General features: G+C 29.1%; 1 protein-coding gene across 2 annotated transcripts in view; it reads right to left on the bottom strand.

Annotated features, from left to right (window-relative positions):
- Positions 1–25,587, bottom strand: part of LOC126904035 (uncharacterized) — a 62,543-nt gene that overhangs the window by 3,376 nt on the left and 33,580 nt on the right. The window lies entirely within an intron of this gene.

Here is a 25,587-nt window from a genome sequence, read left to right on the forward strand (position 1 = left end):
CCCCCCCCGAGCAAAAAAAATCAGATTATTATTCCTGCAATATAGTCAAGTAATACGTATAGAAATTATTATGCATAATATTACATAGACTTGCCATTGTGACGACGGTTTCTAAGTTATGGCTAAATATAAATATCAAGTGCGATAAAGGCAAGGTACCCGTACACTGTATGGTGCGTTTTATCTCGAAATTTTAAACTCATAATTATTTTAGTCACTGGGGTTTCATTACCAATAGGTTGCGTTTCAAACATAAAGCACACTACATATTTATACACTCGTCACTTACTCTTTCATTTACGAATGTAAACGGAACTTCGCGTTTATTATTAGATAACTGGTTCCAATTAATGATATTTTCTGTTGAACTCATTTTGCTTTCAAAGATATACGAGTGAGTACAAAATAATTTATTTTTTTTTAAATGTCTCAGCTAACGTCATTAACACAATATTTAAAAAAAAAACAATGATACAAATTTTCAAGAAAAATTTGACCAACATATTCTGTTCGTTTCTGCAATTTCACGGCCGATTTCAGCTAGTGCAAATAATGTCGAAAATGTCAAACGGCAAAAAAAATCTGATAATACCTATACAAAAAATTAACTTCATTTTAAAATTTTTGACATTGGACTTTATTTTAACCGCTCGTTAACGGACGTAGAGAAAGAAGACGTTCTTAAAAAAATTTGTAATCCCGAACCTACTTTTGAATTCCCTAATACTGTAATAATTTGTGGTAAAGATAAACGTTCAAAAAATTTAAAATTTTAATACAAATTGTTGCATACTTTTCCGTGGTTAGCGTATTCTGCCAAATTAAATGACGCATTTTGTACGTTTTGTGTAGCATTTGTTAAATCAGGAGCTGGAAAAAATTCTCAAACACTAGGCGCTTTGGTTAGAAAACCTTTTCAGAATTGGAAACATGCAATGGAAACGTTTAAAAATCATAACACACTTCAGTACCACAAACAATCCGTCTTAGATGCAGATAATTTCATAGATATGAAAAATAATATACATCTATCTATTGAATATCAATTAGTCACTGCTCGGGCACGACAAATTTTTGAATATAGAAAAAACATTTCTCCTGTTATAGAAACAGCTATTTTATGTGGTCAACAAAATATACCTCTACGAGGTCATCGCGAATTTTGAAAATAAATCGTTCATAACACCGATATAAACGATGGAAATTTTCGTAATTTATTACGCTTTAGAGCTCGCGGTGATTCATCACTAAAATTATATCTTGAGAGTTCCGGTACTGTAAAATATACAAGCCCTATTAGTCAAAATTCTATAATTGATACATGCAATTCAATTTTACTCAATAAAATAGTCGGCCGAGTAAATGAAGTCAAATGTTTTTCAGTTCTCGTCGACGAAACTGCAGATATAGCCTGTATCGAACAGGTGTCTATTTGCGTTCGATATATTGATTTAAAAACATTTGAATTACATAAGGATTTTCTACAGTTTGTTCCATTAACTGATGCATCTGGAAAAGGTTTATCACGACCAGGGCCGGATTTGACGGAGGGTTTTAAGGGCACTTGCCCCGGGCAGCAGATGTTTGGGGGCATCCGGATGCCGTATACTATAAAAAAAAATTTTAAACTTTTTAACCCTCGGCTTATGAAAACATCAACTTTAAAAAGTAAATATTGTTTTGTATTTATATAATTTGGTCTGCAAAATTAATACCGATATACGTCACATGATAACGACATTGGGGCATACTGCAAATACAATATAATACTTTAGTAAATTGGTATACGTTCGAGTAATTATGTCATTTATTATTAAACAGCGTGGTGGTAGTGTCCAGAAGGTTTGATAAGACGTGACTGACTTCTATGAATCGCGATACCATATTATAATAGCGATTAGCGCAGGCCGTTCGTCGTTGTAATATTTTATTTTCACGTATCTTGGTTATCCTTTTTATTATAAACATCTTAGTACCTATCAAAGTTGGAATAAAGGAATAAACACACTACAAACAGCTAATTCAAACGTTCAGTGTCCAGTGATCGAACTACTACGTTTTGCATACATGTGTGTTAAGTTTCGTGTAATCGTGTGCGTAATTTTGTTCGGTTTTAGCTTCGATGCGAAGGTGAGAAGGTATTGGTTTTACTATGATGTGTTTTTTTTTTTTTAGTGTCTGTTACCACTCTTTCTCAGCTCTCACTGAACCGATTTCTTTCAATGATACGTCAAAAGATCACAAATCGTATCTAGTCGAAGACATTACCTTCAAAAATTGAAAAAAATTCCCTCGTTCCCCGTAAATGGGGGAAACCTACAAAAAAATTACAAATTTAAAAATCGCTAATTTTCGAAATTTTTTCAATTTTTTTTACTTAAAACTGCCGTAACTTTTTCAAAAATGAACATATCAATATAATTTTTTTTTATAGATGCTTGATATCTTTACTTATCATTTGGTATATTTTTTTGTAAATCTAACCCTTCATCCGCCCACAGGGGGGGATTTAAAATGACAACTTTTTTACAAAAAATTAAATTTTTCCACTTAACTTTTGAAAATGTTTCGGAAGGTCTAACACTTTTATATATATCTTAAATTAAACCTTATGTAATATTCTTAATTATGAAAAAAAAAAATTTCGGACTTTATTTTATCTTCACGGTGGAAATGGCCCCCGAATGCTATTTTTGTGTGAAAATTTTCGATTTTGTATTTTACATTTTTAACTTTATTATGCTATAACTTTTTGAAAAATGTATGGATCAATACAATTTTTTCATGAAAAGTAGTATTTATATACATCTTTCATTTGACATACTTGTTTTTTAAATCGGACCATTTCCCTTAATACAGGTGGGTTTAAAACATAAAAATGCATAGAGAAACTAGAACTTTTTCAACTTAATTTTTAAAAGTGTTCCGGAAATACTGACACTTTTATATTTATCTTAAATTAAAACTTATGTAATATACTTTAATATTAAAAAAAAAATTTGGACTTTATTTTGTCTTCACAGTGAAAATGGCTATCAAATGCTATTTTCGTGTGAAAATTCTCGATTTTATATTTTACATTTTTAACTTTATAATGCTTTAACTTATTGAAAAGTGTATGGATCAACACAATATTCTTATGAGAAATAATATTTTTTAATATTCCCTTTTTCATTCGACATACTTTATCTTAATCAGGATATTAATAAGGAACTAGCAGATCATAATAATTTGAAAACAATTAATTTTAAAAATGATATAATATGTAATTAAAAGAATTACTAAGCTGGGTATAATTAAGGAAATAGAAGTTGATGTTGTAATCATCTACCAATTTTTTATAATTAAACGATATCTAAAGATTTGCATCGAATTTTTTTTTATAGTTATTTTAATCACTGTCAGATATCATTATACTTGATCCAACTATGCCACGTCACAACTGTGCCGCGACTCCCCTGTACTGCCTTTTTTTATTTTTTGTTTTTTTTAATTTAAAATACGCTGTGTGCCGAGTGGAGGCTGAAAACTCCGAAGACTGAATACTCCCGAAATAAATATTGTAAGTTCCATTCAATGTTGGTAAAAAATGTGTTATAATTGTGTAGTATTGTTCAGTTTATGTAATAGTGGCTTGTGGAATGATTTTTTTTTAGGCGATGTATAGGTAATTTTCCCAGTTTAATTGATTAATTAATTTTAAATTTGGTGTCAATATTTTTTTGCCCTTGATTTTCATTTAAAAATTGATTTTATTTTTACAATTGTATGGTACAGAATACCTTTAGAAGGATCTAGTTGACCAGTTACCCCTTAAATTTAAGATACTCTCTGAGGAATTTCTAGTATACAGAGTGATTTTTATATCATAACCCACTCAATTACTTATAGAATAAATATATTTAAAGATTTTTTTTTTTTGTTATCTTTAGTTACACATTATTCTCGAATTATTAACTATGTAATACTTTTTAAGTTCATCCCTTATGCCTTGAAAGGGGGTCAACTTTGTTTTTTTAAATGGAAACACATATTTTTAATTTAATAAAATGTTTCAGTTTTTAATTTAATAGTAGATGCCATTGTAATTTTTAAGATAACTTTATTCATTTATTATATATAAACAAGTTTCAAATTTTTTAGTTAATATACATGTATGATTTTTAAGACATAGCTGTCACAGTCACGGTTTGTTTATTATCAATTATGACTATCAATAGATATACTTTTTTATTGTTAGTTAGTGTATTTATAAACTCACAACAATGTGCCTTACCACCATTGATAATAACAATGCTGTGTAACTGCTAATATCAATGTCATAAAAAACCAATTAGCTACCTGTATTTGTAATGCCTTGTGTATTATACATGTATATTAAATAAAAAATTTGAAACTTTAAATGTTTATATATAATTTATATACCAAATTTATAAAAATATANAATGTTTATATACAGGGTGTTCAGTAAGTCAGGAAACCCTGTATAATTTATAAACCAAATTTATAAAAATATATTTTTATTTAACATTTTTGTTTTAAATAATTTAAATTGTACTATTTACTACCTACTGCCAATAAAAATTTTAAAGTATTAAATTTAATTAAACTTTTATTATAATGTATAATTAATGTAGCTGCTATGGAGGTTGAATTTAAAAATTTTAATAAATTAAATTGTAAGATTATTATATTTATTTTTACTCTTCAAATTATGAAGGTTTAATAGATTTATGTAATATTGCTATCTTTAAATGAATTTTGAAATTTGTGTTACATGAACAGCAGTGTTTCCAAACTTGAAATAAACACGGTTTAGGTAAATAGTTATAAAGTGCAAATTTGGAAATTTTAAAACTTTTATCCTTAACTACGTCGATAATGAGTATTTTTTTATTATTTTACTGTAAGGTGCCTCAAAAAAAAATTTGCCCCGGGCATCCAAAAGTCTAAATCCGGCCCTGATCACGACTTTTTCTTGACAATCTCAAAACATTTGGTATAGATACACAATATCTCCGGGGTCAGGGATATGATGTTGCAGCAGCAATAGCCGGGAAGTTTAATGGAGTACAAGCTTATGTAAAAATAAAACATCCTTTAGCTGTATACGTACATTGCTCTGCACATTCCTTAAATCTTGCTGTATCGGTATCTTGTTATGCTTCTCAAATACGCAATTGCATGGGGACAGTAGGAAAATTGAGAGACTTTTTTGTGTTTCCAAAAAGATAATCTGTGCTGTCAGAAGTTATTGAAAATACAGAAAATAATATTTCTAAAAAGTCGTTAAAAAAAACTGTGAAACTAGATGGATCGAACGATATCATTCAATTAGTGATTTTTTAGAACTTTTTGAGTGTGTACTAGATGCCCTTGACGAAATTTGTGAGTGGGATAATGCAGACACGTCGAATCAAGCATGGGCATTCCAAATTACAATCCTCCAACCGGAATTCATAATTACGTTAGTTACTATTTCCAAAGTATTTGGATTAGGACTTCCACTGTCAAAACAGTTTCAAAAAATTGATATTGATTTAAAATTAGCTATGGATTTAACTCAAGATACTTTGACCGAGTTGGAGGATTATAGAAAGTACGCACAGAAAAATTTTAAAGAAATTTTTTCAGCTGCCGAGAAAATTGCTGACAAATTTAATGTGACAATGAGTATTTTAAGAATTAGTAAAAAACAAGTACATAGAATAAATGTGCAAACTAATAATCCTGAAGACTATTTTCGCATATCAGTTTTTATTCCATTCTTAGACTCTTTTATAAGTCAATTTAAGTTTAGATTTCTTGATCATGTTGTTATTTTATCAAGTTTTCACTGTCTATTTGACGAAATTTCTACAATAGAAGAATTTAAAAAATTGGCTGAATTTTACGAAGAAGTCTTAAACGGTAATAATTCGTTAGTAGATGAATTCCAATTATGTCAGAGGAAACTTAAAAAATTGGAAATTAAACCAAAGAATTCTATCGATGCACTAAAGTTGTGTAATGCAGATATATATCCAGACATAAATAAATTATTTCAAATTTTGCTACGCTTCCTATATCTTCAGCATCAAATTTTTTCATCTCTCAAAAGAATCAAAACATATCTACGAAATACAATATCTGAGGTAATAAAATGTTATAAAGAAATTTTAATTTAAAAACTAATAGATTCTTGTAATTATTTTGTTTTAGAAAAGATTAAATGGATTGGCGATGTTAAACATTCACAGGGAAGTTTAAATTAGTGTTGATGAAGTGATAGATGAATTATCAAAAAAAAAAAACAGACGACTAGAATTTATTTTATAAAATTATCTTTTGTTTTAACTTTTAAGAAGGTACCTCTAGTGAAATATATAATATAATATTATATGTATAAGTGAGTCAATAAAATTATATTTAATTAAACCACCTCAAAGGTATGTCTAGGTACTTAAATTTTATGAACTATCATAGATATTAGATTATAATAATAATGAAAGTATAATGTTATCTATATGGACCCCCCTAGAAAAATTCGAAATTACGCCACTGCTGGCAAGACAAAATAATAAACAAATAGCTTGTATCTTGGATAGATAGTACGTACCTAGTTTTACATACCGCTACCAGATAGCCTTTTATATACGCGTAAACTCAAATTTTATACGTTTACTTTGACGAAGTCACTAATCTAATTCCAATGTTAAATATTAACAATAAAAATATTTTACATAGATACAAAGTATGATTAAATACTAAAGTTTACCAATCCGTCTTGCTGCCTCAAAACCCCTAAAATTAAATTTGTAAATTAATATGCATGTATATATTACAGTGCTAATAAAGGTTGTAAAAACTCACTCAATTTTATAGTGTCCATGTGCCAATGTATGAATGTGATCCTTTAACACAACCCTCTTATCGTCATATCTATTTAACGCTAGCTTTGTGCTACCAATAGACTTAATTTAATGTTTGTACGATCAAAGGATCGCATTTCTCTATAAGGAGTATAATCTTCGGGTAAATCGATTATTCCTTGAAAAAGGCACTGTTTATAATTTTCAAATATTATATGGTTTTTTACGGCATGATAGGCCACTCCTTGGCTTTGATAATTTCTTTAGTATTTTGAATAAAACTATATTCTTCACCGTTCTCGTCTGTGAAAGTGCCGGGTATCTTGCAACGCTCTGTACGGTAACATGGATGGTTAACCGAATAGTTTGAAGTATTCAGTTTTTCCAAAAACCTCCGATTGTGTGTGTTCCATGTCCTCATAAAAATTTTTTTTTTCACCAAGTATATCAATGAATCTAAAACATAAGAATTAATTACACAAATAAAAAAAGAAAAAAATGATAATAATAATAATAATATTACCCGTGTTTATGTGTAAGAGTTCGATGTTTTCTTCATATAATGTTTTCATGGTGCCATAGTGAAAATCGTACATTAAAGTTTTGGATATATCTAAAACGGCAAATCCTATATACATGGCATTATCAAAAACTAAATCATCTTTATGCAAATGTATAGCACACAGGTTGTCACCATACATGGTTGTGCCTTTATAGTTGGGTAAATTGACGAGTTTTCTGTACTTTGTCTCGCTGCTCGTAAGCTCCATTTTTAATCTTAGGCGAACGTTCTCCATTGTTTTTCCTAAAACATTATGTATATTTAATTACAAAATAATAATCATTAAGTATATAAATAATAAAAAAATATAAATACGCACCAAACACTGAATTATTCATAAGTTTGTAAAAATCTTTTTAAAAAGCATTTTTCGCAATCGATCACAAGGATAAGATTCAAAGAAATGTAACTTGCGAGCCAAGGTGATTGATTAAATTCAATCATACAGTAGTGTACTATATATTTTTTTTATTTTCCAATTAGGCAAAAGTTTGGGAAATTTCGATTGGTATTTTTTTATCAGGTAGATACTGTAAATCATTATGATTATCATGCAAATGAATTGGGTATGAAACAATAACTTCCAGTATAAATCCTGTACTCGAATCATCAGATGTTTTTTCTAGGAGTTTTAAGACTGTTGGAACACTTAAATTCTTTTCGCTTCATTCAAATCCATCTCTAGGTAGGCGTTGTGACATGACCCATCCGTATCTAAAAATTATTATAAAAAATTATTTTCTAATGTAAAACTATAATTATTATTTCAAATCTTAAATCAAATTGACTTACAAATTTGTAGCATCGAGATAAACAATCCAGTTATTCGGCTTATTGGCATCGTAGCTAGGGAGTCCTATGTGATTTGCTTCAGTATATCGACGAACTGCAGTTCTCAAACCCCCTCTAATACCCTGCTCCAACATCATGAGTATGTCATAATCATTTAAAAGTTCTAACTCAATCTTTGTATGTTATAACATGTAGTCAATAGACATGCCCGGTGCGGTGTAATAATAATTAGGATCTAATCCGTACGTATTTAAACAGAGGTCTCTAAAAGACTCAAACACGTCACATAACAACAACACATTCAATTTCAAATAACAGTCACTATATTGCCCCAACGTTGTACATCCAAAATGATCCCAAACTTTTTGTGCGTGTTTATAGTCTTCTTTTGTTATATAGCTCTTATTCAGAGAACTATAAAACTCATTAATGGATGGTAACGACGTTTCGTTTAATTTTTCAAACGAGTCTGTATACTCACAAGGGTAAAACCTTTACGAGTAATAAGACTGATATTTGATTGTGGAAATTATTTAACCGTGTCTTTGAATTTTCCAATATCTCCTTTAGCCAAATTTTCTGTCAGTTTTGTCAAGCTGGAAGCCATGAATCTATTGCTATCTACAAATCTTATTTTAAAATTATTAGTAACGTACTTCGAGAATGAAATAAATTTTTCTCCTGTATTAGGTATGACATTTATTGGTTTATCATCATATCCCAACTGTGTTACAAGGAAATGGCCATCATAGTTTGATAGGTTATGAAAAAAACACGGTACAAATTTACGTGTTTTTAAATTTAAATTGCACTCGTTACATATTGTCTGCCTATATTTAGATGTCAAATGATCGTGATCCCGTACCGGTTGATTGTTTCTAGAGAACTTTTTGGAACATAACGTACACGAACCCCGTTTTACTACATCGTTATGTTTTTTCACGTCAGCAGGTTTAAATGTCATTGGCAAGTTGACTTATTACATTTCTGCTATATTTCGGGCTAATTTTACAATTTATTGAACAAAATGCCTAGCTACCGCACCCTTTTCTCCAAGACCGTCCTCTCTGTACAACACTGGGTATGTTGATATTGAAAATTGATCTAGTAATGTCATTGGTATGTCGTCTCTGGCCTTAACATAATAGCAATAACTCATTGGTTCATGGTCATGAGTTATTTGAGTATTATGTAATTCTTCAGACTCGTGCTTGAACAAAACAGCTTCAAAATCTGCGTAAATGGTAACAGGATGACGTTCCGTATTAGCCCAGTTTTCAAATTTGGTTATTGTGCTTGACTCTGGCATTACAGGAGTTATAGGTTCATTAACTCTACATCGATCTTTGTGTTAACGTAGAAATTCTTCTTTGCTGGGCTATCCTGGTTTGGACGTATAAGTTTTAAAGCATCTTCTACAGATAACGGTTTTAGAACAGAATGACATCATCGATGATCGTACCAGCTTGGCTAGATCTGTTAAGTAACAATAGTGTCTCAGGCCAGCATCGTTTGATATCGTGAAAATATCGAAATGATCAGGTTTTTCGTCCTTGCACATTTTTAAAGGAACAATAATGTATTTTTCTACTTCAGATCGATTTTTCTTCGTTTTTTATTTTTGTAAGTAGCAAAACCTTTTTTTAGCCCATAGACGTTTACGGATACATTGTTATTCTGTTTTTCATGTTTTGTAATTTCTTCAAGGGGCATTGGCATAGTAGGTCCTGAAAAATTATATTTTTTACCATTTTCTTCAAAATGTTTCCGCTGAAGCGTTAACTGGATTTATAGTTTTCGTCATTTTGCTATAAATAAAACAATTATTATCATCTTCATTTTTCACATTGATAGTTCAATGCTTACTTTTAATCTCTTTAGGAAGAAGTAAATAACTACTTCCACGAAAAGGCGTGTATTTGTCAGTATACATCAGAATACCATCAATTTTTTCTAGTGTAAAACCACTTTCTTTACCCTGGTATTCTTCTTGTTCTAGTAATAGTTTTGGGAAATATTCGTCCAGAAACTCGTTAACAGGGCTTGATATGTACAAACTTCATGAGGTCGTTTTAAAAGCTCTATTTTCTTTAGCTTCAGTGTTATTTGGCATAATATAGGTGGTATATAGTTATATAGTCAGACATGTGTTGATGACGATGATGGCGAAATTCTGGTAACCTTTTTAAGATCTGTGCGTAATAGTACCAAAAATCTTAAACTAGAACCAAAAGATGTTTCCTATATTAAGTTTGAGGAAATAATCAATATTATACCGACACCACTGATGAAAAAAGAAGAGAATAGGGAATATTATTATTTTGATAATGATATTGATGTTTTCGAAAAATATTAAGTTTTATTATGTTTTTTAAATAATATTGTCAGTTAATTTGTTGTTTTTTTACAGAATTTTTTATTGAGTTACTGTCATTACTTATGTTTTCTTTAATAATTTGTAGAAATTTAGAAAAGAAGACTTTGGTTTTATAAAACTGTTACGTTTTATTATGCTTTTGTTAGTTATTTTGTTGTTTGTTACAAATTTTTTTTGCTAAGTTAAACATTTTTTTAATAATTTGTAGAAGTATAAAGAAAAAGATATTCATTTTAGGTCAAAAGAGTCAAATTGTAAAGACTGATTAAAATTTTAAGAAGATTGTAACTGTGATTATAGAAGTTGTACTAGACTGATTATGATCATGTCAAAAGACTTGCTTATAAGACTGTATTAATAGCACGAGTATAAGTACAAATATGCCAATACAAATAAATAACTTTGTTATTAAAACCTTTGTTTATAATTTAAATATTTCCTTCTTATATGTACCTTATAATATGTAAAGTGCCAATTTTATCATTCCGGGAACGCTGCATCATTTTCGGGAACATTAAAAATTTCAATGAAATAAGTATAATTAAAGCATTGTTTTATAAAAAAAAATAATTTATTTCATTAACCAACTTTCGATCTATTCATGTAATGTTAATTCGATTGTAAGAGATTTGGATATTTCGAAATTTCTTAAAAAATATGCTCTATATTAGGTACTTGTTTTATTTTTTGTCAAATTTTTCTCGTAGAAGACTCTATATAGTTTATTTTCATTGTTATTTAATTAATATAGATAATCAATGTATCGAAGTTACTTTACAAAACTTATATTATGTATATTTTTTAGTTTTTGTTATTTTTATCATACTTAGAAAACCGTTCCCGTAATGATAGTTTTGTGCAAAATATCGACTTAAAAGTAAAATAACAAAAACAGTATAGAATTTTGAACGCTGCCCTTTTATTATTTATTCATATGCTAATTTTGCGATAATATGAATAAAGAGTAATCATTATAGCTTTAAGTTTTTTTTTACAAAAAAACGATCTTGGAATTTGCAACCTTGGTGATTTTGAGCCATATATTGTATAATTTTAAATGTAGAGTTATTATGTAAGACATCAGTAGGATCATTCTGTATATTATAATATATAAATAATACATATTATATACTTCAGAACTTATTATTATTATACGTTTTATACTTTGATACATGGCACTGTTGATGCAGTTTTTTGACTGTGATGTATGTCATTTGATATTAAAATGGCAGAGCCACCGCGAGCAGTTCCGTCTGGATGGTTAGTTTTGTAGAAAGTATAGCTAAAAATTTTTAAGTTAGATTTTTCGGTAAAGTGTATTTCGCTTATAAATGCTATGTCAATTTGTTTTTCGTTAAGTACAGTTTGTAGTTCATCTTTGTGTTGGTGTAATAAAGAATCCATTTTAAATTTTTTCAAAAGGAAAGTTTCAAATTCACCACCAGAAAATAATTCTATTTCTACTGGTAACGCAAATAAAGTTTTTGTCACTCCGCATGCATTACCGCACATTGAAACATTTGAAACTAATGTGAATGAAAACAATAAGGATGATAATGTAAGTTTATCATTTATTATATTTTTGAAGTGATACAACTTCGTAATTGTATAATTTATTGTACAAATATTAGTTGTATCGCTCACAGCTTAGAGCCTTGTTGAAGTACTTTGCATTCATACTTTCATACATCAAAATATGTTAAATTTATTTTTTAAAGATTGAAACCAATTGTATAAATGATACTAATATTCTGCTTCCGCGAAATAATAATATTGCTTTATTTATCAATCGTAGTTTAAATGATGAGGAAAAATTATCAGTAAGTTACTAGACATAAGGTATAAGTTTTATTAACAATAAAAATTACTTAAAAACGCATTATTAAATTACTGAGACACTTGTTTTTATGCACCTAAAATATATAATTTTTAAATACACAACTACAAAATCATCCCACAACAAAAATATACACTTTTGTATAAGTAAAGCTGACTCAACATTTTGAACTAATCAACTATTTACAGGAGTTTAAGAATGTTTGGGACCCCCTAAAACATATGACTATCCTTTGTTAGATAAAAATAAAAAAAGAGGGCTGAAATTTCAGTCGAAATGGCTTGATGAATTTTCTTGGCTTGTGTATTCTGAAATAAAAAATGGAGCGTTTTGTAAATTTTGTGCTATTTTTTCAAAATCTGGTGGAGCTTTAAATCGGGCATTTGGGCAGCTTGTACTAGTAGAATTTAATAATTGAATAAAAGCTAAACAGGTAATTATTATTCTCGCAGTTATACCAATAGTAGGTATGGTGAAATATTTAAAAATGTGCTTAATTATTTTTCAGGTGTTTCAAAATCATTGTATGCTGTCATACCATATAAATGCTATTTTGGATGCTAAAAATTTTATGAATTTAGTGGAAAAAAAAAATCCATCATAGATCAACTAGATTCTGACAGTTTATTAATATAACGATGGTTATACTACAGATTATGTGAATTATATATATTAATTTTCATTAAAACACAATAAACACATATATAAATCTTTATGTGTATTTTTTAATATTTATTAATGAAGTATTTCATGATAACCAACTTTTTTCATTAGCTAATATTTTTCCCACCTCTCCTCGATGACCTCTCAACCATAACTTTTGTCAACCGCACAGGATGATGTATTCAATAATAGGTACTAAACGTTTTTTATTTTTAATATTTAATTAAAATATATAATTCACATAATCTGTAGTATAACCATAATTATAACTCTCCTTATTTTTAACAGACTTTAAATCCATAATCATTCCTTCAATAACACTATTAACAACTGTAATAAACAAAATTCTCCTAAAAAATGGTTAATAATGACTCTACTCAAAAACATTCTATCAAAGTACTCCTATGGAATGCTAACAGCTTACACCAACACAAAGATGAACTACAAACTGTACTTAACGAAAAATAAATTGACATAGCATTTATAAGCGAAATACACTTTACCGAAAAATCTAACTTTAAAATTTTTAGCTATACTTTCTACAAAACTAACCATCCAGACGGAACCGCTCGCGGTGGCTCTGCCATTTTAATATCAAATGACATACATCACAGTCAAAAAACTGCATATCAAAAGCACCGTATCCAAGCAACTAGTGTACTAATACATACAAATAGCATTCCGACTATTATTTCCGCTGTCTACTGTCCTCCCTGCTATAATATACGACAGGAAGACTTTCTGCAATTTTTTGATAATCAAGGTCACTCATTCATAGCTAGCGGTGATTTCAACTCAAAAAATTCTTTATGGGGTAATGTCTCCAAAACATCGTTGTACTGTTTAATAGACATATATATATATATATATATATATATAACACAGTGACATACAACAATACTAACAGGAGGGCGGACTGCACACATAAACACTTTTTGCAATTCACGGCCAATGTGCCATAATAAGATATCCCTATCGACAGTTGACCTTTTACCATCTTCGCGATCACTACTTGTCTAATAATTAACTTAACTTGCTACTCCGTATATTATAGTGTGTGTGCGTGTCGCCGTCAGCTCCCTGTTGGATTATATCATCTCTAGGTGTCCAGCAGGTTGTATTATCTATTTAATATTTCAATTGTTTAATAAAAATTTATTTATATCGTTGTTAACCTAAAGTGTTATATATATATATATATTGTAGTGCGACCCTTGGTAGTTCCTCTAAGGGAATATAAATTAAATAGGAAACTTCAGTACCTAAGGTAGATATAGCCTAGCCAGCTATCCCCCGTTGGTCCCTTAGAATACTATCGGCGGGCATTTAGGCTAAACCCCTAAATAGCGACGTAACAAATCCAAGTCAAATCATGTCACTTTCGCTCTTCGTCCTGGAATATGTCCACCCGTCAAGATTAACAATACCATAATCTCTCCTCAGGACAAAACAAAATACCTAGGTATCATTCTAGATAAGCGATTAACATGGGGCCCCCATCTCAAGGACAAACGAAAAAAAGCTAATGCTAGACTTCCTATTTTCCGTCCCCTACTTAAGTCTAAACTCCAACTCAACACATAAATGTTGATTTACAAAACTATTATAAGATCAATTTGGTCTTATAGAATACAAATCTGGGGTCCTGCAAAGCCGTCAAATATACGCGCCAATTCAGGCGTTCCAGAACATAGCACTCCGAATGTTAACCAATGCCCCTTGGTACATAACGAACAACAACCTACACAACGACTTGAAAATTAAAAAAACAGTTAACGAACTTTCTAAATTACACTACACACGATTGCACTATAAACTGAACTTTAATACAAACACCCTTATCAAACGTATGTGCACTACAGACTTCCCTGACAATCCTACACGCAGACTTAAACGTAACTGGAATCGTGACCTAATAACATCAAACCGCTAACAAAAATTATAAGTAGGGTAATATAGGGGATTTTGGTCCCCCCCCGCTCCACCCACCCACCAAACAACATGTGGTGTATGTGTAGAGGTGTGAAGGGGGGAATAAATCCAACGTAAACTAACATAATGCAATGGGAGAGGGAACGTCGAAACCCAACGTAAACTAACCTAAAGCAGGTGAGGAACCTCTCTTCTTCCACAAAGTCTTATGATAGGGGGGTAATGAAACACGACATTAACTAACACAACTTGTCGCGCACCTAAATTATGCTTGGCCATTTAGTATATACGTAATATCGTTTTTTTTTTTGACGAACAAAAAAAATGCATTTTCCAGGTAAGCTATACGGTTACGGTGAAAAGTATGAATTTTAAACGTTGAATCCGCTATTTTGATATACGACATGCATATATTTAGATAAAGTCTGTACGTAAAATGTTAAATTTACCTAATTTGTAAAAAAAAAAATTAGTTCGAAACATTGTTTGCCAGATGGCTGTATTTATCTCGAGTGCTATATTTTTATACTATAGCACTCGAGATAAATACAGCAGATGGCTTAACGCGGCGTCGATGTCGCCGTCAATTACATTAATTGATAATATACGATCTATAAGTTTGACCGTTATTGGTATAGTGAATAATAAATCAGTATTTTTTTTTTTTTGTCGACAATATATAATAATGACGACTGTTAGAGTTTTCTTATAGCAAAACACATTTTTAAATAAACACTACTACTACCGCCGCCGCCGCCGACGACGACGACGACGACGATAATAATTGCTGGAACATATATTCTAATGATTATAATATTATTATTATAATTGTAATACACTTATCGATTAATGTCATNTTATCTGAGTCCGTTAATCGGAAGACGGACTTTATCAGTTTATAAATAAAATAGTTCGCTGGTTTTTCGCTCGTTTAGTCATATTTTCAGAAGTATTGTTCTAACATATATGATTAATAATTCATTTGATCTTGTATTATTTTAACTGTGTATCTGTTAACAGCATAGGTATTTTGTATTAATATTTTATTCTATACATATCTTAAAAAATGAAACGATGTATGCCATCTCAGTCATCGATTTTTAATTTTTTTTATAAGAAAAACAATCAATTAAATTCAGATTTAGTTACTTCCATTATAAAACCACTAGAACTACCAGACGAATTACTAGAACTTCGAGATATTGGACGGTATGTAGATAATAGAATAACTGATGATAAATTTAAGTACGAATTAATAAAAAATCCATGGGTGTCTTCAACAAATTATAATTTTCCGCTGGTGTCAAAAAGAAAATTGAAATTCCAAATGTCTTGGTTAACACGGTTTCATTGGTTAACTTATTCTCAGAAATTAGAAGGAGCATTATGTAAAATATGTGTATTATTTTCTAATGAATGCATTGGAAAAGGTTCTAATCAAAAAGTGGATGCTTTAGTAAGTAAACCTTTTATTAAATGAAAAGATGCTATAGAATGTTTTAAATTGCATTCTAATGCAGAATACCATAAATTGTCTATTTTACGTATTTATGAATTTTTGAAAGTAATGGATTGTAAAAAACCCGATATTTCTATAGCTATGAATTCAGCTCATAAAAACTTAGTTCTAGAAAATCGTGCTAAACTGGTTCCAATTATTTTTTGTGGTCGTCAAGAATTGGCATTAAGGGGAGATAATGAAAGTGGACATATTTTTAGCTCCAGTGCTGATAACAATGATGGAAATTTTAGATCTTTGTTAAGATTTAGGGTGCAATCTGGAGATCTCAATCTAAAAGCTCATTTAGAAAATGCGGCATCAAATGCTATTTACATAAGCCCTATTATACAAAACCAGTTAATAAATATTTGTGGTACATTCATTCAGACTCAGATAGTAACTAAAGTTAAAAATGCGGGTTTTTTTTCAATTTTAGCAGACGAAACTTGCGATATATCACGAATAGAACAAATGTCGCTGTGTGTAAGGTACATTGAAGATTGTCGCATTAGGGAAGATTTTTTAACTTTTGTTCCTATTTACGACGCATCAGGAAAAGGATTAGCTCACACAATAATACGTGAAATAGATAAATTAGGTTTAAAAAAAGAACTTTTAGTGGGTCAAAGTTACGATGGAGCTTCGTCAATGAGTGGTATATATAATGGAGTTCAAAAAAATATAAGTGATATATTACCTCAAGCTTTGTACGTTCATTGCGCCGCCCATTCGTTGAACCTCGCCATAAGTAAATTGTGCACTATTCCAGAGATTAGAAATTGTATTGGATCTATTACTTCTATTATTTCATTCTTTCGAAAATCTCCAATAAGGTCAGAAGTTTTTAAAAAATTTATTAAACACTTAATTCCAGGCACACGTCACGAAACGCTTTTAAAAATGTGTGAAACCCGCTGGGTTGAACGCCATGACAGCTTGTTACGGTTTAAGGAACTATATTTACCAATTACAAACACATTAAGGGAACTCGAACATCATTATAATTTAGAAACATCACAACTTGCATTTCAACTTTCAAAAACTATTACCTCAAGTTCATTTGTAATTTCATTGTACGTTACAGAAAAATTATTTACTATAACATTGCCTCTATGTAAATCTCTACAAAAAATAAATGTAGATTTATCTGAGTGTTGTGAATATGTCAAAAACTGTGTTCAAGTTATTCGTTCTATTCGTGAAAATAGTGAGGTAGAATTCCACAAATTATTTTTAGAAGTAGAAAACGTATTAAGCTTGGTAAACTAAACAGTTAAAATGCTACGAGTAATTAAGCATTCTATACATCGTAATAATATTCTGTTAGCTGATTCACCAGAACAATATTATAGTACGTCAATTTTTTTGCCATTTTTAGACTTCTTCAAAAGTCAATTAATTGAAAGATTTATAAAATATAATTACATTATATCTGGTTTGCAAAACTTGATTCCAAGTTTTCTTATAAAATTAGATCCAAGTTGTGATGACTTTAAAAAATGCATCGATTATTACAAAAGCTTTTTACCTACTTATGAAACATTTGAATCAGAATTGAAGGTCTGGATGGAAAAATGGAAAGCTGTACCCGATACAGAATTACCGAAATTAGCAATCGATACTTTAGACGTTATGTCAAAATACCTTTATCCAAACATTTGGTGTTTAATATCAATACTTGCAACATTCCCAGTCTCGACTTCTTCAGCAGAACGTTCATTTTCAACTTTGAGACGATTCAAAACGTATTTGAGGAATAACTGCGGTGAAGATCGTCTAACAGGTTTAGCTTTATTATCAGTCCACCGAAACATTCCAATAAATATTGAAGAAATTATCAATACATTTTCCAAAATGCCACGCAAAATTGACTTTGTTCTATGATTTTAATTTTTTTTTTCATTACTTTCATTGTAATAAAATTTTTTATTATTATATATTTAGTACTGTAAAATATTTTCATTTTATAATTATATAATTATGTACTTTTTTGTAATGTGCATTAAAATTATTTATTATGTATTAAACATTTTAAACCCTTCCCCCTGAAAATTGATTCTGAATACGTGCCTGCCGCCAATTACATTAATTGTTAATATACGATCTATAAGTTTGACCGTTATTGGTACAGTGAATAATAAATCAGTATTTTTTTTTTTTTGTCGACAATATATAATAATGACGACTGTTAGAGTTTTCTTATAGCAAAACACATTTTTAAATAAACACTACTACTACCGCCGCCGCTGCCCCCGCCGCCGACGACGACGATAATAATTGCTGGAACATATATTCTAATGATTATAATATTATTAGTCTTATACATTGGTCTGGACCCGGACGATTCATTTTGGCTAAAAGTCATGTTGGTAAATAATCATCAGGAACTTATTATCACTGTCGATTTACTACATAGAATGTATTCTATGTGCGGATATATTTTATCGATAACAGAAAATTTAAACGGAATAATACTTTTGCAAGATGAATACATTAAGGCGAGCCTGACACAGAGGAGACTAACCCAAGAAGTTGCATTACTGTTTCAGTCAAAACGTGATGATTGCCGCGTATTTTCGATTAAAAAAACTGAGTTTGCGCAATTGCACTTCATTAAAGATATGTTATTTTAGAAAATAAATCGACAATTGTTTCATATACGTCTGCGTATTGTACGTGAAATGAAGCTTATACTTCAGACTTCAATTGATCGTATGGTGGTTGAAAAGAAACCGATAATTTTTAGCCAAATTAAAACATTGGATTTTTTATATTTCCATGAAATTTGTCGTATGGAGTTTATGGGTAAATGTTTAGAAAATACATCGAAAATTATTTTCATCGATTATCCACACATGAAAGTATGTTTAAAAATATTTAATTTTTTCATCTTAAAACTTAAAAATTTTCAGCGTGTATATTACTTCTCCAATCTGGTGGAATTGGCTAAAAACAGATCATTTCTAGGAATAGATACTTTGCCAAAAATTGACAAGAAAGATCGTGACTTCTCCAGTCAAATTCGAAGATGATTGAAATAAAATAACAAATTTACAAAACAACTAGTTTTTTTATTAAAAAATTATATATATACATTATAGCAGTTATATATACATTTTTTGTTTCTATACTATATTGTAAATTGTACAATAATAAAAAATAAAATTTGTATTTACATTAAAGTTTTCGTACTTCTCCCGTGAATGCGTTGTATTCCATTTGACAGTCGTGAATAATTACACAATACAATGATGTTTTATCGGGAAACTGTTTGGAGCATTCGAAATCCAAGCGTAGATCAACCGTTGATGACTTGACGGTGTCGTTTTGTTTAGAACAATCAATCACGACTATAGGTCCACGTTTTTTGTAATTTATATAGTCCAGTAAAGGATAGGGGTCTTTACGACCGTAATACATTGTCTGAAATTGTGCGTACGAGTTATAAAACGTTGTGTACTTGTTGTTGTCGAAATCGGCGTTTTGGTTCTCGTACGGGTATTCGTCAGCGTTCAGATATGCTTTAACGTTTCTCAATGAACAGTGATTGAAATCTCCGAGAACGTGTTCGTCCTCATTACCCATGGCAATAAGTAAATATCTAGGTTTTTCCACATTCGAATAGGTGCGCACCGACCACGTGTGATGAGTTGTCTGCGGTACCAACATAAAATTAATATTATTTTTAGTCAAATAATTTAACAAAAGCCAGTTATTTTTCTATTGGTTTTTATGGTTGAAGTTAATATTAAAACGATAGCACATCATTTTTATTAAATTCTTTCCCCTTCTACGGGATACGAGAAGAATATCTTTAACTAGATACGATTAATGGTCTTTTTACGTATAGTTCATCAAAATCGGTCAAGTCTAAGCTGAGAAAAGTAAGCAGCAGGTAAAAAAAATATGTCATGGAAAAATAGTACTCTCTCAGCTTCGCATCGTAGCTAAAATTAAATAAAAAATAAACCCAGCACAGGGGGGTCGCGGCACAGTGGTGACGTGGCATAGTTGGATCAAGTATAATGATATCTGACAGTGATTACAATCACTATCAAAAATAAACGCTTCGATTCAAATCATTAGATAGTGTTAAATTTTAAAAAAATTGGTGTTTTATTCCAAAAGCTACTTGATCTGCTGGTTCCTTATTAATATCTCGATTAAGATANATTAATATCCTTATTAATATCCTGATTAAGATAAAGTATGTCAAATTAAAAAGGGATTATTAAAAAATATTATTTCTCCTAAAAAAATTGTGTTGATCCATACACTTTTCAATAAGTTATAGCATTATAAAGTTAAAAATTTTAAAAATAAAATCGAGAAGAATTTTCACACGAAAATAGCATTCGGTAGCCATTTTCGCCGTGAAGACAAGTCCAGAGGTCAAATTTTTTTTTTTCAAATTAAAGTATATTACATTAGCTTTAATTTAAGATATATATAAAAGTGTCAGACCTTCCGGAACATTTTCAAAAGTTAAGTTGAAAAAGTTAATTTTTTGTGAAAAAGTTGTCATTTTGAATTCCCCCTTGTGGGCTGGTAAAGGGTTAAATTTATAAAAAAAAATATACCAAATGATAGATAAGGACATTATGTATCTATAAAAAAAAAATGATATTGATTTGTTAATTTTTGAAAAAGTTATGGCAGTTTCAAGTAAAAATTATGAAAATTAGCGATTTTTAAATTTGTAATTTTTTTGGAGGTTTCCCTCCTTTACGGGAAACGAGGGAAATTTTTTCAATTTTTGAGGGTAATATCTTAGACTAGATACGATTTAGGATCTTTTGATATATCGTTGAAAGAAATCGGTCCAATGAGAGCTGAGAAAAAGTAGTAACAGACACAAAAAAAAAATACATCATAGTAAAATTAATACCTTCTCAGCTTAGCATAGAAGTTAGTATACTTCATAAAAATTATCATTATCAATTACAAAAAACCAACTTTCCAATGAAATTGATCCTACAATTTTTGATTCAGGATACACAATGTATTTCTCGATACAAATTATAATAATCTCAACTACTTATTTATGTGAATTGTCAGCTTTTCGATAATAGTTACAGAAAACACAAACAAATTTTATTTATATAAAACTAATAAGTTTTACTTAAAACATTCAAAATTAAACAAATTTAATTTGCATTTTTATAGTGACAGGCTGTGAAAAAAATATAAAAAACACGCCTTATAAAATAAAACTTTTCCTATTTAATTTCAATGCTAAATAGAATCTGTAAAAAAAGTACCATAATAACAATGTTTGACGTATTTTGGTGGAATTGTTGATGTTCCTATTTATTGATGACCTGTTGAATTTCATTAAGAATTTATGCTTAATGTCTTTGACCATATAGATAATATAATACTTGTTAATCATGTTACATAAATAGTCGTTAAGATAAAATATAGTACCATTAATATTTGTATAAATCATAACATATCCTAGTCTTAGCAGTTAATCATATTTTCATTGAAAAATTTTAGACTGATGTAAATGAATTAGATAACTATTTTTAATGTTCGCCCATTAATTAATAGTTAACCAAATTGTCCGAATTATATAGATAAAAATATTAAAATAATTTTTTAAAAAAATTACCTTCATTATATAGCAAATTAAAGATAATATGATGTACTTTTTTCAAAAAACTTACCGAAAGAAAGTTCATTGTCTTTTTTAAATTGTAGCAAAATTCGATTTCAATTAGTTTTATTTTATTAGAGTTGTAGTAAAAAGAAAGAGTATGACAAATTTTTACAGTAAATTTGTCATTTTCGGCTTTAAAATCATATAACTCATAGATAAAAGATTATGGTAACGTTTTTATTTTTATTCATTATAAAGTACTCTTAAAAATTTTAATTTTATATAGGCTAAAAAAACGCAAACCATTTTCAAAGATTGAGTTTAGATAAAATTCAACATATGTAGGTGGTCTCTTTTATTATTTTTTATTCCACTTTTACAAAATTTTTATAACAAACCCGGAATATGCTTCCCGTTCTTTTCGACCTTTGTCGTGCACAGACCATTTTATCTTCGTGACGAGTAAATATAAATAATAATTATAATATAAAACATTATCATCTCTTTAGCCATACTCCTAAATATTTGAAGTTGACTTATTGATTTGCCATGGGTTTTTTTACCCAACTCTACCTTATTATGGCTAAAGGAACCAGTATGGGAATAGATGCGAGTCACTAATAAACTTCTTGGATAGGTGACCATAAAATAAAGTAAACAATGCAGCTGAACGTCAGCGATAAGGCAAAGACTGAATGGTTCACTCCGCCACACCACACAGCAGTAATTAAAATACACATAAATATTATTATTTAATGATAAGTACTAAAAATTTCGATCATACTTATACGGTTAAAAAAAATGTATAATTATTCAAAAATACAACGAAAAATCTAGTAGAGTCACTATATCATTAATTGTTATAAACTAGTTAATCATTTCAAAACGTGACTTTTTCGGAATTGTTAAACTTAAACTAGCCTTTAATAAATTTATGAGGTTTCAATTTGTTTTAATTTTCAGAATTCAGTAAATAATAATTTTATATAATAAAACATTGAAAAATTAACCAATATTGAAAAAATTACTCAATGATGTAGGATTTTTTTATAATATAAAAACTTGTTGACGTTATTCAGGGAAAATTATTTGTTAGGATGTAGACATTTTTTTAGCGCACCATGAGCGTTAAAAAAATTTATTAAAAACGCTCATTGACGCGAGCGTTTGTCGATTTAAACTTGAAATTTGTACCAAGCTTACTTAGAGACTTTCTTAAATTATTCGGAAATATCACGTCACTTCCATTTGAAAATAATCTTCCTTTCAATGAAACTGTTTTTATTTTTATTTTATTATCGTTTTTATACTTTACAGCAACAATTGTTTATTTGCTTAATTGGAAAATATGTATATAGAAAATTTATTGATGACTGATTTATCCTATTTTATATAAAAAATATTTTATTAGTATTTAGTTAAACCAATGTAGCAAACTTGATCACGATTTAGATTTTAATAATTTTATTATAGCTTTTTCAAAAATTATAAGTTATTAAAATTATAAGTTATTTAGAAAAATTATGCAAAATAAATGACTAAAATTTAATAAATTTGTATATACGATGTTTAAACATATTGACTTTAAGAAAATTAAACAAGTATCCATATAAATATATGTTTCAAGTATAACTATAATTCGACATATTACATACAAAAATAATAAATGCATTTTAGAAGCAAAAATAAAATATTGAGCAAGTTAAAGAATATTTTTCAAAAATATAATCCAATTTAAAGTACTAGCGTTTGTCCAAACAAATAAAAATTCGTCTAAGGCGCCTCGAGAAAGAAATCATTAATTAACATAATTACGCACTTGCAATAAAATGTTTACAAATAGCAATAAAATTCACTATCAAATTTTAATCTATACCAGTATTACCTGTTATTATTTTAATAGAACAAAGCAAGGAAAATCCTGTAAAAATTATATCTTAATTTAATATATTATAATTATAGCTAATCTTATCGAACCGGTAGTAAAAATATAAAACAGCACAGGGGGGTCGCGGCACAGTGGTGACGTGGCATAGTTGGATCAAGTATAATGATATCTGACAGTGATTAAAATCACTATCAAAAAAAAACGCTTCGATGCAAATCTTTAGATAGTGTTTAATTTTAAAAAATTGGTGGATTATTCCAAAAGCTTAATGATCTGCTAGTTCATTATTAATATCCTGATTAAGATAAAGTATGTCGAATGAAAAAGGGATTATTAAAAAATATTATTTCTCATAAAAAAATTGTGTTGATCCATAAACTTTTCAATAAGTTATAGCATTATAAAGTTATAAATAAAAAAAAAAACCCAGCACAGGGGGGTCGCGGCACAGTGGTGACGTGGCATAGTTGGATCAAGTATAATGATATCTGACAGTGATTAAAATCACTATCAAAAAAAAACGCTTCGATGCAAATCTTTAGATAGTGTTTAATTTTAAAAAATTGGTGAATTATTCCAAAAGCTTCATAAACTGCTAGTTCATTATTAATATTCTGATTAAAATAAAGTATATCGAATGAAAAAGGAATTATTAAAAAATAGTATTTCCCATAAAAAAATATATTGATCAATACACTTTTCAATAAGTTATAGCATTATAAAGTTAAAAATGTAAAAAATAAAAGATAAAATAAAGTCCGAAATTTTTTTTTACCATTATAAAGTATATTACATTAGCTTTAATTTAAGATATACATAAAAGTGTCAGACCTTCCAGAACACTTTCACAAGTTAAGTTGAAAAAATTAATTTTTTGTAAAAAAGTTGTCATTTTATATTGCCCCCTGTAGTAAGGTAAAAATTCAGATTTATAAAAAAAATATACCAAATGATAGGTAATGACATCATTCATCTATAAAAAAAAGAATTATATTGATATGTTAATTTTTGAAAAAGTTATGGCAGTTTCAAGTAAAAATTATGAAAATTAGCGATTTTATAAATTTGTAATTTTTTTGGAGGTTTCCCCCCTTTACGGGAAACGAGGGAAATTTTTTCAATTTTTGAGGGTAATATCTTAGACTAGATACGATTTATGATCTTTTGATATATCGTTGAAAGAAATCAGTCTAATGAGAGCTGAGAAAAAGTAGTAACAGACACAAAAAAAAAAATACATCATAATAAAATTAATACCTTCTCAGCTTAGCATACAAGTTAGTATACTTCATAAAAATTATCATTATCAATTACAAAAAACCAACTTTCCAATGAAATTGATCCTACAATTTTTGATTCAGGATACACAATGTAATTCTCGATACAAATTATAATATTAATATGTTCATTTTTGAAAAAGTTATGGCACTTTTAAGTAAAAAAATTGAAAAAATTTCGAAAATTAGCGATTTTTAAATTTGTAATTTTTTTGGAGGTTTCCCCCATTTACGGGGAACGAGGGAATTTTTTTCAATTTTTAAGGGTAATGTCTTCGACTAGATACGATTTGTGATCTTTTGAC

Source organism: Daktulosphaira vitifoliae, unplaced genomic scaffold, assembly GCF_025091365.1.
Source record: "Daktulosphaira vitifoliae isolate Bord-2020 unplaced genomic scaffold, ASM2509136v1 Scaffold_4, whole genome shotgun sequence".
Classification (NCBI taxonomy): Eukaryota; Metazoa; Arthropoda; class Insecta; order Hemiptera; family Phylloxeridae; genus Daktulosphaira; species Daktulosphaira vitifoliae.